Source organism: Telmatherina bonti (assembly GCF_933228915.1).
Source record: "Telmatherina bonti genome assembly, chromosome: 18".
Lineage (NCBI taxonomy): Eukaryota > Metazoa > Chordata > Actinopteri > Atheriniformes > Telmatherinidae > Telmatherina > Telmatherina bonti.
Window position 1 is genome coordinate 36,068,750 of NC_136616.1, and position 14,551 is coordinate 36,083,300.

Below are 14,551 nucleotides of genomic sequence, written 5' to 3' on the forward strand. Positions count from 1 at the left end.
TAAAGTCTGGACAGAATGTTTGTATTGGTGCTAAATTACCACTTTGTCAGCGGTGGAATACCAATAAAAGATTGTTCCTGTCTGTATGCTTCAAGAAATGCTGATTTTAGTTTAAGCTTTTATAATTAGAAGAATAAATTCAAAGTAGAGTGATAATGAAATGATTTAAGGAAGTTTTATTCATTCATGTCATTTGACCAGGAAGGTGCAGGTGTGTGAAACATTTCTGTGTTTTATATAAAAGTCTCATCTCAGTAAAACAGATTAGATCCTCCTCCACTGCAGGCCTGTAAGCCCGACTGAAAAGCAAAGCAAAGAAAAGGTGCATGTAGTGACGTCAGGTTTGAACCTGATCCACCGGCAGCTGCAGGTGAATGGCGCGCCGCAGCCTCCGGAGATCATCCTCCACCTGAACACACAAACACAAGTCGATCATACGTCCTGCATTTATTTAAAATCTGCTTGGATTTTTAGATCAACCATCCGGTCAGCAGGAAGCTTTTAAGGGATGACAAAGACATTCAACACAATCAAAGTGACGATGTGTGTAAAATCAGTCATTTAAATTAGCTCTAATTCAGATTGGATTTAAACGTTTCCATTTAATTCTGAGTTTATATTATCTTGTTTTTACTATAATAAGTTAACAGTGTAGTAACATGACAGTAATAAAGTAGTAATAACCAGATAATAGCCTGTCAACTCCAAACAAATAAGCAGGTTATACCCTGGTAGAAAAACTGGGTTTATCGTGGTAATATTGATGTTACAGGGTAATAAAGGACATGAAACCTAACTAAATTAACAATATTTGGTAGTAACACGGTAATATATGAAGTTGATGGCTGGAATTATCTACAAAATGTAAATATAATTTGACTGTTACTACATAATAACCACAAACTGATAAATGATTAATTACATGTCTCCATTTAACACATTAAACCAAACAAACATGTTTAAGAACAAACTGGAAACATTTCAGTTAGTTTCCATGTAATAAACCATGAGTCAGCTGTAAAATGCTCTATTACCATATTATTACCAAACTATGACGTTACTGAATTTCTGTCATTGCTGTAGGTTCCAGGTCCTTTATTAGCCTGTAACTTCAGACCTAATCTCTTGTTAACATGGACACCATATTACTTCCAGAATGTCATATCTTTGGTAGTGTCTTGTAATTACAAGGTAATATAGTTATTACTTTAACATTTTAGTGCAGTATTACAAATTATAACTGCACTGTAATGAGAAGTAGTACTATTATTTTCATTTTTTTTTAAAGGGTAACAGACAGTAAAAAAACAAAACAAAAAAACCATCACCTTTGCCAGCTCATCTTTCAGATTGTTGTACTTTCGGACATCAAATTTATGGAGCGATGCTTTCTTGTGGAAGTAGTGGAGGAAGTGACGGTCCTTCACTTCAGGAAAGATGACATCCTGAACACAAACAAAAAATGGTTAAACTCCAAACCCAGTCTTACTTTAATTCAAACCAAATTCAACGTCTTTTGTCCCATCTCTTCTCTGAGGTCTCTCTCGCTGGTAAAAGTCAGTGTGAAGTTAACTCTTTTCTCTTGGTAGTTCCCTTTTTGTTTCTTTTTTTTCCTCTCACTATAATGACTCCCAAGGTTTCACCATGACCGGCGAGTCGATATCCAGCTGCTAGCATGCAACACACTGCAATGAAGTTCCACCAGAACCAGTTTAACTGCTGGGAAGTTTTGTTGTGTTGGATAAACTTTGACGTAACTGATGCAACAAGACTGAAAGCTGAGAAGCATTCTGTGGATGGATCCCTTCAGGTCGAGCATGGAAGTGGCCAACTGCAGTCCTGCAAGTATGAGGAGTTTCCCTGCTGCAACACACCTGATTCAAATCAGTGGGTAATCAGCTGACTTTTATGTCAAGTTCTGCACAAACCTGGTAATTACTCATTGATGTAATGAGGTTACAGCAGGGAAACTCCCAACACTTGCAGTACTGTGGCTCTAAAGGACCACAGTTGGCCACCCCTGGTCCAGCATATCCCTTCACCCACTGGGCTGCTATGATGGCTGAAACAAAAGACAGTGGCCATAGTTTCACAGGCGAAAATAAGAAACATCACTAGAGAACTTCAAATAAAAAAAATGTCCAATGTTCTTCTCTGGTTCCAAGATCGACATGCTTGTGATAGTTATTCTTAATGACACTGGTGATGAAGTCATCTGAAGCTACGTCATCTCAACTCACATTCTTCAAACGGACACGTCTTTGCAGGTAAAACATTGCAAGCATGCAGACTTCTGGGACACAACGCATTTCAGTCCAAAACTATGTATTTTTATAATGCTAGCTAACTGATATGAGTGTCTAATCACAACCAGGAAGTGCTGAAAGACTCTTAGGGATGTTTTGTGACGATACTCATTTAAAACCACGCTGTGAATAAGTTAATGAAACGGCTCCACGTTACCTTGCCATCTCATCGCCTCCATCTTTGTAATGATTTTCCTTTTCAAGGAAACACTTTGTCACAGTTTGTGGTTAGTTAAACCCAAATGCAGGAATGAATGGCAGGAGGCAAACTGGTTCAGGAATTGAGATTTTAAGAATGAGAACTGGGTGACAATCTGGCCTAGAGTGACTGAAACTGGTGTATTTATACTGAGGACAACTAACAAGAAGCAGGTGAAGCGGATTAGCAAATAAAACCAGGTGAGCTAATGAACAGGAAGTAAAACAGAAGTGGATTAATTACAAAATAAAACAGGAAAGAGATTAAAAACTTCAACCAAAACCCACAGACCATGAAACACTTTACATTAACATCAGCATTCAGGTGATATTTTATCCTGATAAAATCATTTTAAATCAGAACTTCTTAACCTTTTTGCCTTCAGGGACCAACTTTTCCAGCACAAACTGGTCCAGAGCCCATTTAAATATTACCAATAGCATTTTAACGGATCTCACAACTGATTTAATTTTTATTTAATACCTGAACTAAATCCACTTTTAGTTTACCAGCTAAAACCTTATCAATTTAATGGCATGATACAGTGAGATTATCCGATAGATATCAATTAATCATGTGTAAGTGAACCTGCACATATAGATACAGCACTTACAGACGCTGCATAGACAATTTGTGGAACAAAATCAGGCTGTAATAAGAACAAATCTAAAAGCTAAAGTCAGGCTGATTGACACAAAATTACTAATTATTTAATCAACAAAAGAGAGACCAGAAAGACCGGTAAGAATAAAATAATGGAGGAATTGTATGAATGCATTGAGAATAGAAGGTTCAAACTCGAAATAAAATCTTTTTTTTTTCTGTTTTTCTTGTCTTTTGACTTTAAAAGACTCCACTTAAGTGTTGAAGCCATAGACCGTATACGAAAGATGGACGGAGCCTCCAGCGGTTAAAACTGAAGCCTGTGCAGAAGTGCATAAAAATGCAGTTCCTCCTACCCAGCTAACGGAGGTAAGCGGGCTAAAGCTAAGTCACGTTGTTAACCGTCTAAAAACTGCGGTTGTTCCACGTTCTTCTGACTTGAAGCTAGAGATCGGGTACCTGTCAATCAAAAGGACACGCCCCTAACTTTGCCGAACTTCAAGATGAAATTACTTTTAAACGGGAGAATTAGAAAAAAATTCACTCCCCCCACAGTTGTCATGAAGGTAAACCTGACCTATTAACCGAAAATGGATTTTTGAACCAGGCTGTAAACATGTTTATTTCTGCTGTAAACATGTTTATTTCTGCTGTGAAGTTGGTCTTTTTAACATGGGAGTCTATGGGGATTTGCTCTGTTTTGCAGCCCCTAGTGGATGAAGGGGGAACTGCAGTTTTATGCACTTCTGCATGGGCTTCACTTTAACTGCCGGAGGTTGCCGCTTGGTAGGAACCGCCCACTGAGCGTCAAGTCAGCTCTTCAGAAACCTTGGGGTGACGTCACGGAGGCCCCGCCCATCTTTTCACACTCTATTGTTTAAGGCTTCAGTGTTTGCATGCTTGATGTTGTTAGCTAACACTCCACAAACTCACTTCTGCCTCCTTACCTCCGGTTACAGAACTATACTGAATTAAACGGATTGAACTTGTACAACAATGTTTGCCTTGTTGGGGGCAGTTGGCTCCAAATCGTTGGCTACACGCTAACAGCTAGCTGAGTGTTTCCTCATCTTCTTGGAGTTTGTTAAACACCTGACTGGTGCATTACTGCCACCACATGGAGGGAAGTTGTACTGCAACTGAGAACATTATCATCTTTTAATCAGTAACTGAAGCAACCCTGCATGGCTTAGGATTGTACCAGATGAGAAATCAGAATTTTACTTCAAACCAGTTTGGTTTTTGGCCCTAGAAATACATACAATCCAACAAGATGAGCATATAATGTCTAAACAACACAAATCAAACACACTTTGACCTGAAGACCAGGTGAGAAACCTCAGAACTAGTCCTGGAAAAGGGAGGACATGTTCGTGGATCCCACCTGCTTGGTGAGGACGTAGTAGCCAAAGAAGATCATGCTGGTGGTGCAGGAGATGAAGAACGTGATCGGCTCCATGATCCCATGCAAACACATACCTGAGACACAAACACACGTTATCCCACCTGAGATTAAAGCAGGAAAGTTCCAGGTGTGTTTGCATGTTTACCAGGTGAGGTATCCCAGGAAGCCGCCCTGCAGGGACAGGTAGGCAAGCCCCACCCACCCCATCATGGAGGCTCTCATCTCCGCCTCCTTCGCCATCTGGACTCTGAGCTGGGTTTGAAAAGAGAGTGAGCACACTGAGTATTGACAGAGCAGCCATTATGGGTTGTGTCAGTCGTTTTACTTCTTCCAGCGGCTGCAGCTGCTGCCGGAGATTCTCCTGTTGGACCAGCAGCTCCCTGTGCTTGATGTGCAGCTGCTGAGGAAGAGTCGGGGCCGAGTGAAGCAGGTGGACCACGTACTTCATGTCATCCAGACCCAACACGTGTTCGTGAGAAGAGCCTGACAGAGACACGCAGTGGGTCATGTTGATATTCAGCATGTTTTACAGTCATGTTAAGCAGGAGCGCCCCCTGCAGGCGCGAAGACTTTACCGTGTCCGAGTGAGCGAACGTTGTAGGTGTTGTCATTGATGACGAGCTGGAAGTCTTTATTTAGAACAGTTTCCAATAAAGTGCACGAGGAGATTCTCTGTCCATCTGAGGAAACAACAAAGAGCTCTGGTGAAGTTTGGTTTTTTTAAACTTAATTATGATCATTTTATCTCATCCGGTCTGAAAGCAGATTTATGCGGAAGACAGACGGCCAGTTTCGTACAACTCCTGAGATGTGTTTGTGCTTAATTTGGTCTGTTTATCGAGGAGCTTCGCTGTCCATCACTTCAGACACAAAACAGGACATACCAATGGAAATGGTGGGGCAACGTGGTACAGCTGACACACAACCAAGGAAATGAACAAACCAGAGAAGAATAAGAGGAAGAAGATGACGCTTAAACCGCCAAATTATAGGGCCAGAAGAAGGTGCAGAATAAGTTGGAAGAAGTAAAAAACTTTGTGATTTTGTCCTGCTAATACTCCTGACATTTTTGGACTTCATAGCGGTGCATTACCGCTACCAACTGGTGTCCAAACGTGGACGTGAACTCTGAACTCAACACTGCCCACTAGTGGACGAACCAACTTGACAACCATGGCAACATAAAACATATAGAAATTTTTGTCATAAATAGGGGGCGTGTCCTTTTGATTGACAGGTAAACAATCTCCAAGGAGGAGGAATGTAGAATAACTGCAGTATTTAGCCACTTAACAACATGATTTAGCTTTAGCCCGCTTACTTTCTTTAGAAGATGCAGAATAAGTTAGAAGCAGTAAAAAAGCTTTGTGATTTTGTTTTGTTCATACTACTGATGTTTTTGGACTTTATAGCAGTGCATTACCGCTACCAACTGGTGTCCAAACGTGGACGTGAACTCTGAACTCAACACTGCCCACTAGTGGACGAACCAACTTAACAACCATGGCAACGTAAAACACACATGGAAGTACGAGGACGGAGACAGGAGACAACATTTTAATGTCCTCATTTATGTACGTAATGGAGCACAAATGGACCTGAAGTTGTTGTGACGTCTCAGTAAACATGTTATGTCATTGCCTGAGGTGTGGTTCTAGATGTTCCAAAAGTAGAATGAGAGGCAGAACCTTCGGTTCTACCTCTGTGTGGAACTGGCTCCCAGTTTGACAGAAGGAGACGCCCTTTTACCTGTCTGATCATCTCCAAACTTTCATTCCTGATAAATCTTACATTTATGTCTGGTTTGTTGACCCTTATCCATCCCGTTAGCTTAGCAGCCATCAACCTCCCATGATGCACTGAGCTCCCCCTGCATTTTCGCGATGTGTCCTGCAGAAACGATGCAGATCTGAGAGCCGATGTAGTAAATCAGTAGAGCTGACTCAGTTTTTTTTCTTCTGCTGCTTAGCTCTCACGATGCTCGGAGGGATGTGTCGTTCATAAACGAATCGGCTCTGAAAACTGATCAGGACATGAATGGGAAGAACTGATTCCTGTTTCGGAGAGAGGCGGATCTGTGGAAGGACGTGGGCTTTATTTTGATGGACACACCATGCAGTCAGCTCCATATGAAGAAACACAAGGATCGTACCACTATGGAAGGAAGGACGGGAGTGTAGTGGTACAGTCCAGCCACACAGAGAGATGGAAACCAGAATTTATTTTACAACTCTGTCAGGAATAAAATAAGAAATTACTGTATTTTCATGACAATAAGGCGCACATAAAAGTCCTAAATTTTTTTCAAAATGTGTGGCGCACCCTGTGTGTGTGATGTTGTTGTAAGACGGACGTCGTAGAAAACACCATGAGAACGTTAAAGGGGGAAGTGTGGGCGTTGATTGTATATAAAAGAACGTGCATTATGCAGAACATCGTTGTTTTAACAACCCTGAAAATGGCAAAAAGACACACTTATGAATCACAGTTTAAACTGAAGGCCATCAACTACACGGAGGAACATGGAAATCGAGCAGCCGAGAGAGAATTTAAGATTAATAAATCGATGGTTTGCAAGTGGAGGAAGCTGGAAAACGAGCTCCGACAGGTCAAGAAGACGCAGCTGAGTTTCTGTGGACACAAGACAAGGTGGCCCGAGTTGGAGGAAAGACTCGGGCAGTGGATCATCGAGCAAGGAACGAGTGGGAGAAGCATTTCGACGGTCACCATTGGACTAAAAGCAGTAACGCTAGCAGGAGATGTGAAAACTGAACATTTCCAAGGAGGTCCGTCTTGGTGCTTTTGTTTCATGAAAAGGTGCAATTTTTCCAACCGGACAAGGACTTCGGTAGCACAGCAACTTCCGGCGGATTATAATGAAAAGCTGGACATCTTCCGCTCCTACTGCAGCAAACACATCGCCGACAAACACATCCAGCCTCATCACTAACATGGACGAGGTCCCGCTCTCTTTCGACATCCCGGTGAGTCACACTGTGGAGAAGAAGGGGACCGGCACGGTAGCGATACCCTGCTGGTCATTTGCCTTATTCATTTGCGTGGATTGTATATAAAACCCGCGCCCTACAATCAGGTGCGCCTTATGTATGTGTTAAATACAGTAATGGCAGGCATAACTGAGACTGCGCCTTTTAGTGCGGTGCGCCTTATGGTTGTGAAAATACGGTAGTGGACTTTAAGTGTCTTAATGTTCAGACTTTAGACTTTTCAGTCTTTATTTACTTGATTCAGTTGTTGTGGTTCTGTGTTCAGTTTGTTTTAAGGGTTGGTTCAGATTGTTAACATAACTTCATTTGTCTAACAATGAAAAAACGCTACAATTAGACTAAAAATGAAGCTCTACGTGATGCGAGAAGAAGAGTCATCTGGGAGCCCAAACAGCCGACTCTCCTGAAGAAGCCGAGTCAAAGAGTCTTCGAACAGACACAAACTTCCCATCGCTGAGAAAGGTGTGTTTGCAGTTATAAGTGTGTTTTACCGTTGTTTAAAAGTGCAGCGGTGTGGACTTCGGGGTCTTTGGCCATGATGTCTCGCAGCAGGTCGCCCACGGTGGTCAACATGGGCGTCAGAGTGAAGCGGCACTTGGTACCAGCGGGCAGTCGCAGAGAAAGGACGGGGCGGCCGAGGCTGTAATGAACCGACACATCTGACAGACAGATGTTGATGGTTACACACTGCTACTTCAACAGGCAGTCTGAGCAGGTAATTGTACTTTGATGGTGCTTCAGTTTGGCGGTTTCCGCCCCTACATGAGGCTTTGTCCTCTGACACCTCGGGGCTCCGGACTTCTGAGCTGTGACGTGCTATTTGGGGTCTTCTGGTGGGGTTTTTTTTTTATAGTTCTGCAGCTTTCTCACATTTGACTCAAGTGAACCAGTGAAGATAAAAGGTGAGACTTTACCTTTTGATGGGGGTTGGGTGCTGTAGCTGGAAACGAGGCGGGCGGACCAGACGGAACTGGACTGAGACACAAGCAGAAACTGTGTTAGCGCTCAACATAAAGGGGTTTTCTTTGCTGCTGGCTTCTGAGTTGAGTCACATCAGCAGCTCCAAACCTCCCCCACATCGGCCTGCAAACGAGGAAATGAGTTTTGAAGTGAGGTGTAGACGACTGAGATGCAGAAAGTCACACCAGTTGGGTCGAGGCACACTCCCTTCTGACAGAAACAGGAAGCTCCTGGCAGCAGCTGCAGCGCTGACGGTTACCCAGACCACTTCCTCTTTGAACGAAAACCGTTTCACACTGAGCCGAAAACCGTTTCAGAGGCAAACCAGAAGGAGAAGAAATACCTGATGCTGCTGCAGAGCAGTAAAAGCACAGCGGTCCTTTCAGGAAGTTTGGTGTTTCCAGAGTTGCAGGTAAAAACCTTCCTGGATAGAAGTGGGTCTATAAAAGTGGTTTCACTCACCAGGCAGATTCTTTTGGTCCTGAAACCGAACCTGCAGAGAAATATGGATGTAAACATGACCAGAAGCGTTACTGACTGCAGACACAAAGTTAAGCTGGAGCCTTCCTCACAGGGTGGGAATGTGCCGGAGGCGTGGAGAAAAAACTGGTTTTAGGGTGGGACACCTAAAAGCTAGAAGGAGCTGGCAAGTTAACCCTTACCTGACCTGAGAGAGTCTGAAACTACAGACATTTACTTTTAAAGAAGAATTCTTCATTTCTTCACCTTTCAGAAGGCTTTGACTTTGTACAGAGTTTATATAAACCATCAGATCCACCGGCTCAGCTGCTTGTTTACACACATTTAATCAGCCAATCACGTGGCTGCTTACTTACCTGGTCTGATGAGTCTCCAGTTCAGCTCCAGGTTCACATGGTAGGATCAGAATCTGCTGGAAACATCATGAAGACATGGATCCATCCTGCCGTCAGGATCAACGCTTCAGGCTGCTGCTGCTGGGATGGTGGGGAGAGGGGGGTCAACATGGGATGGTTTAACGAGTACATGCTCCCGGAGCAACAAGCTGACCATGTCCATGTCGTCATGACCTCAGTCCAGCATCTTCTGGTCATATTCTGATTTTTTTTTTCTAAATAAAAAATAAATAAAATAATACCCAACGACTCTTAATCAAACTAAGCAGTTCAGAAAATAAATGAATAAGTAAATAAATAAATGAAAAAATAAATAAATAAAAAACTCTTAATCAAACTAAGCAGTTCAGAAAATAAATGAATAAGTAAATAAATAAATGAAAAAATAAATAAATAAAAAAGATTTTTTTTTTACAATTTGTTAATGGGCCAAATAAAGAACTTATATTTTAAAAATGTGACTTTTCTCGTCACAATTTCATGGGCTGGGCCTCAAAGGGTTAAACCATGTCTAATAAAAATGTATTAATATTTATAAATATTATGTAAGTAACGACATGTTTGTTTATATTAGATATAATATAGATTATCAGGATAATCTAAAATATAGATTATCCTGATAATCTATATTTTGTTGTATTACGCCGTGTTGCTGTCATGTTTCCTGCAGTGTCCGTTTGTCTGTCTGCGATATAACTCTATAAATCCTGAACGGATTTTTATTTAATTTTCGAGAAATCATCATAATGGAAAGCTGATCAAGTGTTTGGATGTTGGAAGTGATCACCGTCTGGATTCTGGAATGTTTTAAATGATTCGTTTCAGGTGCGAACATCGTGAAACATCATGAAACGTTGTCACATCTGGGGTTTCCGCAGGGAAACCAAAAGATAACTGAACCGTAACACGGCTGGATTTTCGTAGAGTTTCCTTTAAATCTGCTGAAAAGTTGCGAAGCGGTCAGCTGCTACTGACATCATGTTCCACAGACGACGACACGTTGTCCTTCCAGCGACAGGAAAGACATGAAAGTCCAGCTGGACGTGCTGAACGCGTAGCTAGCTGCTAGCATCGAGATGCTAACAGAAAACCGTGGAAATATTCAATAATCTGTTCCTACGATTAGCAACCGCTGAGGAAATTATGTTCACAACTTCTGCTTGTTTCTGAAATGTCTGCTTACAGTGATAACAACACATCTGTTGGTGGTTTTTCTGATGTTTCATGTCAGCAGATCTTCAACACGTGACGGTGGACATTCGTTCAATCCCGCCACAGCTAGCTTGACCTCATATCTGTTATTAGCTCTGCACTTTGAAGACCAATCGAACTAGATGACGTTATCATCATGATCCGATTTCAGTTTGACTTTAGGAACCACCGATTGATATCACAGGTTATTACAGTGGTTCCCAAACTGGGGGGCGGGCCCCCCAGGAGGGCCCAGAGTTATCACAGGGGGGGGCGCGGCAAGGCTAAACAAAACTTGAGAGTTATTAAACTTGATAAATTTGTAAAAGTACTCATAGGAAATTATGATAAATCAACAAGAGAGACTTCAAGTTAAAAAAAAAGAACTATGATGGAGGATATCTGTCCCTGCTTGACCAGGAATAGTAATAATCAATGGTGGGTAATAATGACAATACAGTCTTTTGCATGTACCAAATTTTTATCATCTAATATCATGAAGTATGAAGCCAAACAAGTTACACCACTTCTGGACTTTTCATCCTGAACACAAAGAAAAGCCTGCAGTTTACTTTAGAAATAAACTATCAAACCCTCATACATAGCAAAGTTGTTTTACTGAAGCAGCTTCGTCTCATAGAAAACTCCTTTCACCTGAAGTAGTTTGCAGAGATTCCTGGTTTAAAATGTTTCACTCTGGAACAGAAGAATGGATCATAATACTGACACAGTTTTAATTATATTTACCTACAATCCAGCCACTCAAACTAAAGACACATTTCTGAGTATGTTATGTGACGGGAGGGAGGGGGGGGCTCCACATTATTGTCGTCGATGAAAAAGGGGCCCTGCAGAAAAAGTTTGGAAACCACTGGGTTATTAAACAGCCACTTCCATTCATACCCAGATCAGAAAAAGCAGCGAGAATATCATTTAACATTTTTATTCCTGAGTTCTGATTTTTAAATTCATTTATTTAAACCAAAACAATGTTATTATAACAAAGACAGACCAGAAAGAAACAGGAAACAACTTCCAGCCACTTCCAATAAAAACTGTTTCATAAATGGTTCTTGTATCGATAATGTTTGCTTGATCGATACATCAATGCAGATTGATGTATTGTTACACCTCCTAGTATTCATCTATTTTCTGTACTTTTAATTATTGTTTTTTATATTATTTTTATCTATCTATCTATCTGTCTGTCTGTCTGTCTGTCTGTCTGTCTGTCCATCCATCCATCCATCCATCTATCTATCTATCTATCTATCTATCTATCTATCTATCTATCTTTCTATCTATCTATCTATCTATCTATCTATCTATCTATCTATCTATCTATCTATCTATCTATCTATCTATCTATCTATCTATCTATCTATCTATCTATCTATCCATCCACCTGTCTATCTATCTATCTATCTATATGTCTATCTATTTATCTATCTATCTATCTATCTATCTATCTATCTATCTGTCTGTCTGTCTGTCTATCTATCTATCTATATGTCTATGTAGTATAAACAGACATTGGGTGTGCAGGTACTGTAGAGACATTTCAGTACCTGCCAGACTAACTAACCACATCCTGACTGACATCAGCTGCAGAACCGAGTGAGGAGGCTGCTGTCTGCTGGGCCTGATGGTCAGCCGGTTGGACAAGGCCTCTGAGGATCAGGTCTTTCAGGAATCCAACCACAACACTTTGTCCTAAAGCCTGAAAGATCCCCGTTTCCTCCCACATCCAACCAGGCTCTCCTCTCACCGGAAACTTCAGTCTCTGCAGAAGGAATGAACAGCAAGTTCAACCAGAACCAGAACCCTGCTGGAGAAGCTCAGAAACACACATGTTCATAGTTTACTGCTAAAAAACAATAAAAGATAGATTTATAATGTATTCCAGCGCAGAAGCAGCTGTTCTGCATTAAGCTGGTCAGGTCTAAAACCATCACCAGACACGTCTGTTACGTAACAAACAGGACGTTGGCGTGTTGGCATTAGCATTGTTCAAATATTTACCATGAAGCAGCAGCTTAAAGCGAGTGTGTGAACTGCTGGTGTCTGACATCGACATTAAACCACAACTTAAATCATCTGTCAGGCTTTATTTTAGATAAAGCAGCGAATTAATATCCTGCAGGTGTTCATGTGGTTCAGACTGGTGGGTTTAAGGCTGATAGGCAGAGAAATACTGAGGTCAGAAGTCAGGGTGCGCGAGGAGAGTTCAGACCAGCAGGCAGCAGCTTCTCTCTGCGGAGCGAAACCTCCAACATGCATCATCGTCTCACACACACACACACACACACTAAAGACCTGGAAGATGCAGGATGATGTCGTAAGACAAAACCACTTCCGTAAGCAGAAGCAGCCGAACGAGGGCCGGTTTGAGTCTGAAAACTTCAGTAAACTCTGACGACTTCTCGTCTACGTGCACACAACAAACCACGTCCATCAGAGGTGGTGTGTTTTCACCGAAGCACGGAGAAACAGGCAGAAAAATAAATACTGTGCTGCTTTAAAACCAACAAAAACTCTTTCACATCAGACGATACCCAACCATCTGACAACCAGAGACTAAAACCATCAGAATAAAGGAAGATCCCAAAGTATAAAGATGATAAAGTTACATAAAGCCTTGATAAAAAGATAAAATTACAGACGCTGCTGAACATCCTGACAATGGTCATACCGATGTCGATACCGGTATCGATATCAATGAATATCAATCAATACCAGTGTGCTGACATCAATACTTTAATCTATATCTTTATAAATAAGGAGGATAAAGTGGTTTCAGTTCTCTGAAACACCGTCAGGCCCAAAATCAGCCAAAGTCGAATTATTCTGATTCAGACTGAAGTCATAACTTTGTTTTGTTGCTAAAAAATATGTAAAAAAATCGTACTTACTTTCAAGTCTCATTTCTGCTTCCATGATGTACGTAAATCAGTACATATAAGTCACGTGTCAGTGGCGTGTTCCTCGTTTCCTTTACGTTAGCATGGTCGTTACACAACACATCCACTAGAGGGCGGTGCAGACCGACGTCGGTGTCAGACAACATGGTCGGTGCAACCGTTAAATAGGTTTCTTCTTCTTCATTGTTCCTTTCGCTGGTCATCCGCCACCTTTACTGCTCCACAGCGCCCCCTAGTGGCGTTCGGTGGTTTGGCGAAAAACAGACTGAAAAGTCCGTCTGTTGAGCAGAAAGGAGGTGTGAAACGGATCAGCTGATTACTTCACCCTTACAGAAAACACATGTGTAACGTGTGTTCCACGTGTGAAGCACATGTGCAGCGTCGTGGTTTATGGAACGATTTCATGTGATGCATGTGTGAAGAACGTGTATCACATGTAGATTACATGTTATTCTCATGTGAATCACATGTCAAACACATGAGGCTTCCACATTGTTCACATGTGAATAGCATGTGATTTACACATGGTTGTTCTGCACATGTGATACACATTTCAACCACGTGTGATTCACATGTTCTTCACCTTTAATTCGCATGTGAATAGCATGTGATTTACACATGGTTTTCATGTTCTGCATATGTGAATCACATGTGTGAACCACGTGTAATTCACATGTTCATTATATGTTCCAAAAAACACATGCACATGTGGTTAAGATGCACAAATACATGTGACGAACATGTGAAGAACCTGGAGTTGACTTGTGAAAAACATGTGGTTCACATGTTATTCACATAAAGATCACATGAAAATGTTCCAAAAACAAATGTTTGCACATGTGGTTTACATGTAAATCCCATGTAAAAAACAAAACAAAACATGTGAATCATATATCAGGAACATGTGGATCATATGAACATGTTCCAAAAACACCTTTGCACATATGCTTCACACATGCATGTACCAGCTTCACGTGTACATGCTGCACATGTTCCTGACATGTGGATCCCATATAAGGAAAATGTGGATCACATGAACATGTTCCAAAAACGTGTTTGCACAAATGCTTCCCATGTGCATGT

General features: G+C 41.4%; 1 pseudogene across 1 annotated transcript; it reads right to left on the reverse strand.

Moving 5' to 3' along the window:
• Positions 1 to 219: 219 nt before the first annotated feature.
• Positions 220 to 9,059, reverse strand: LOC306769393 (calcium uniporter protein, mitochondrial-like; annotated as a pseudogene). Its single transcript, XR_013771847.1, has 9 exons — positions 8,944 to 9,059; positions 8,436 to 8,496; positions 8,013 to 8,180; positions 5,089 to 5,193; positions 4,839 to 4,996; positions 4,659 to 4,765; positions 4,493 to 4,587; positions 1,329 to 1,445; positions 220 to 409 (listed from the first exon to the last, which is right to left on the reverse strand). The product of XR_013771847.1 is annotated as a calcium uniporter protein, mitochondrial-like (transcript).
• Positions 9,060 to 14,551: the final 5,492 nt, after the last annotated feature.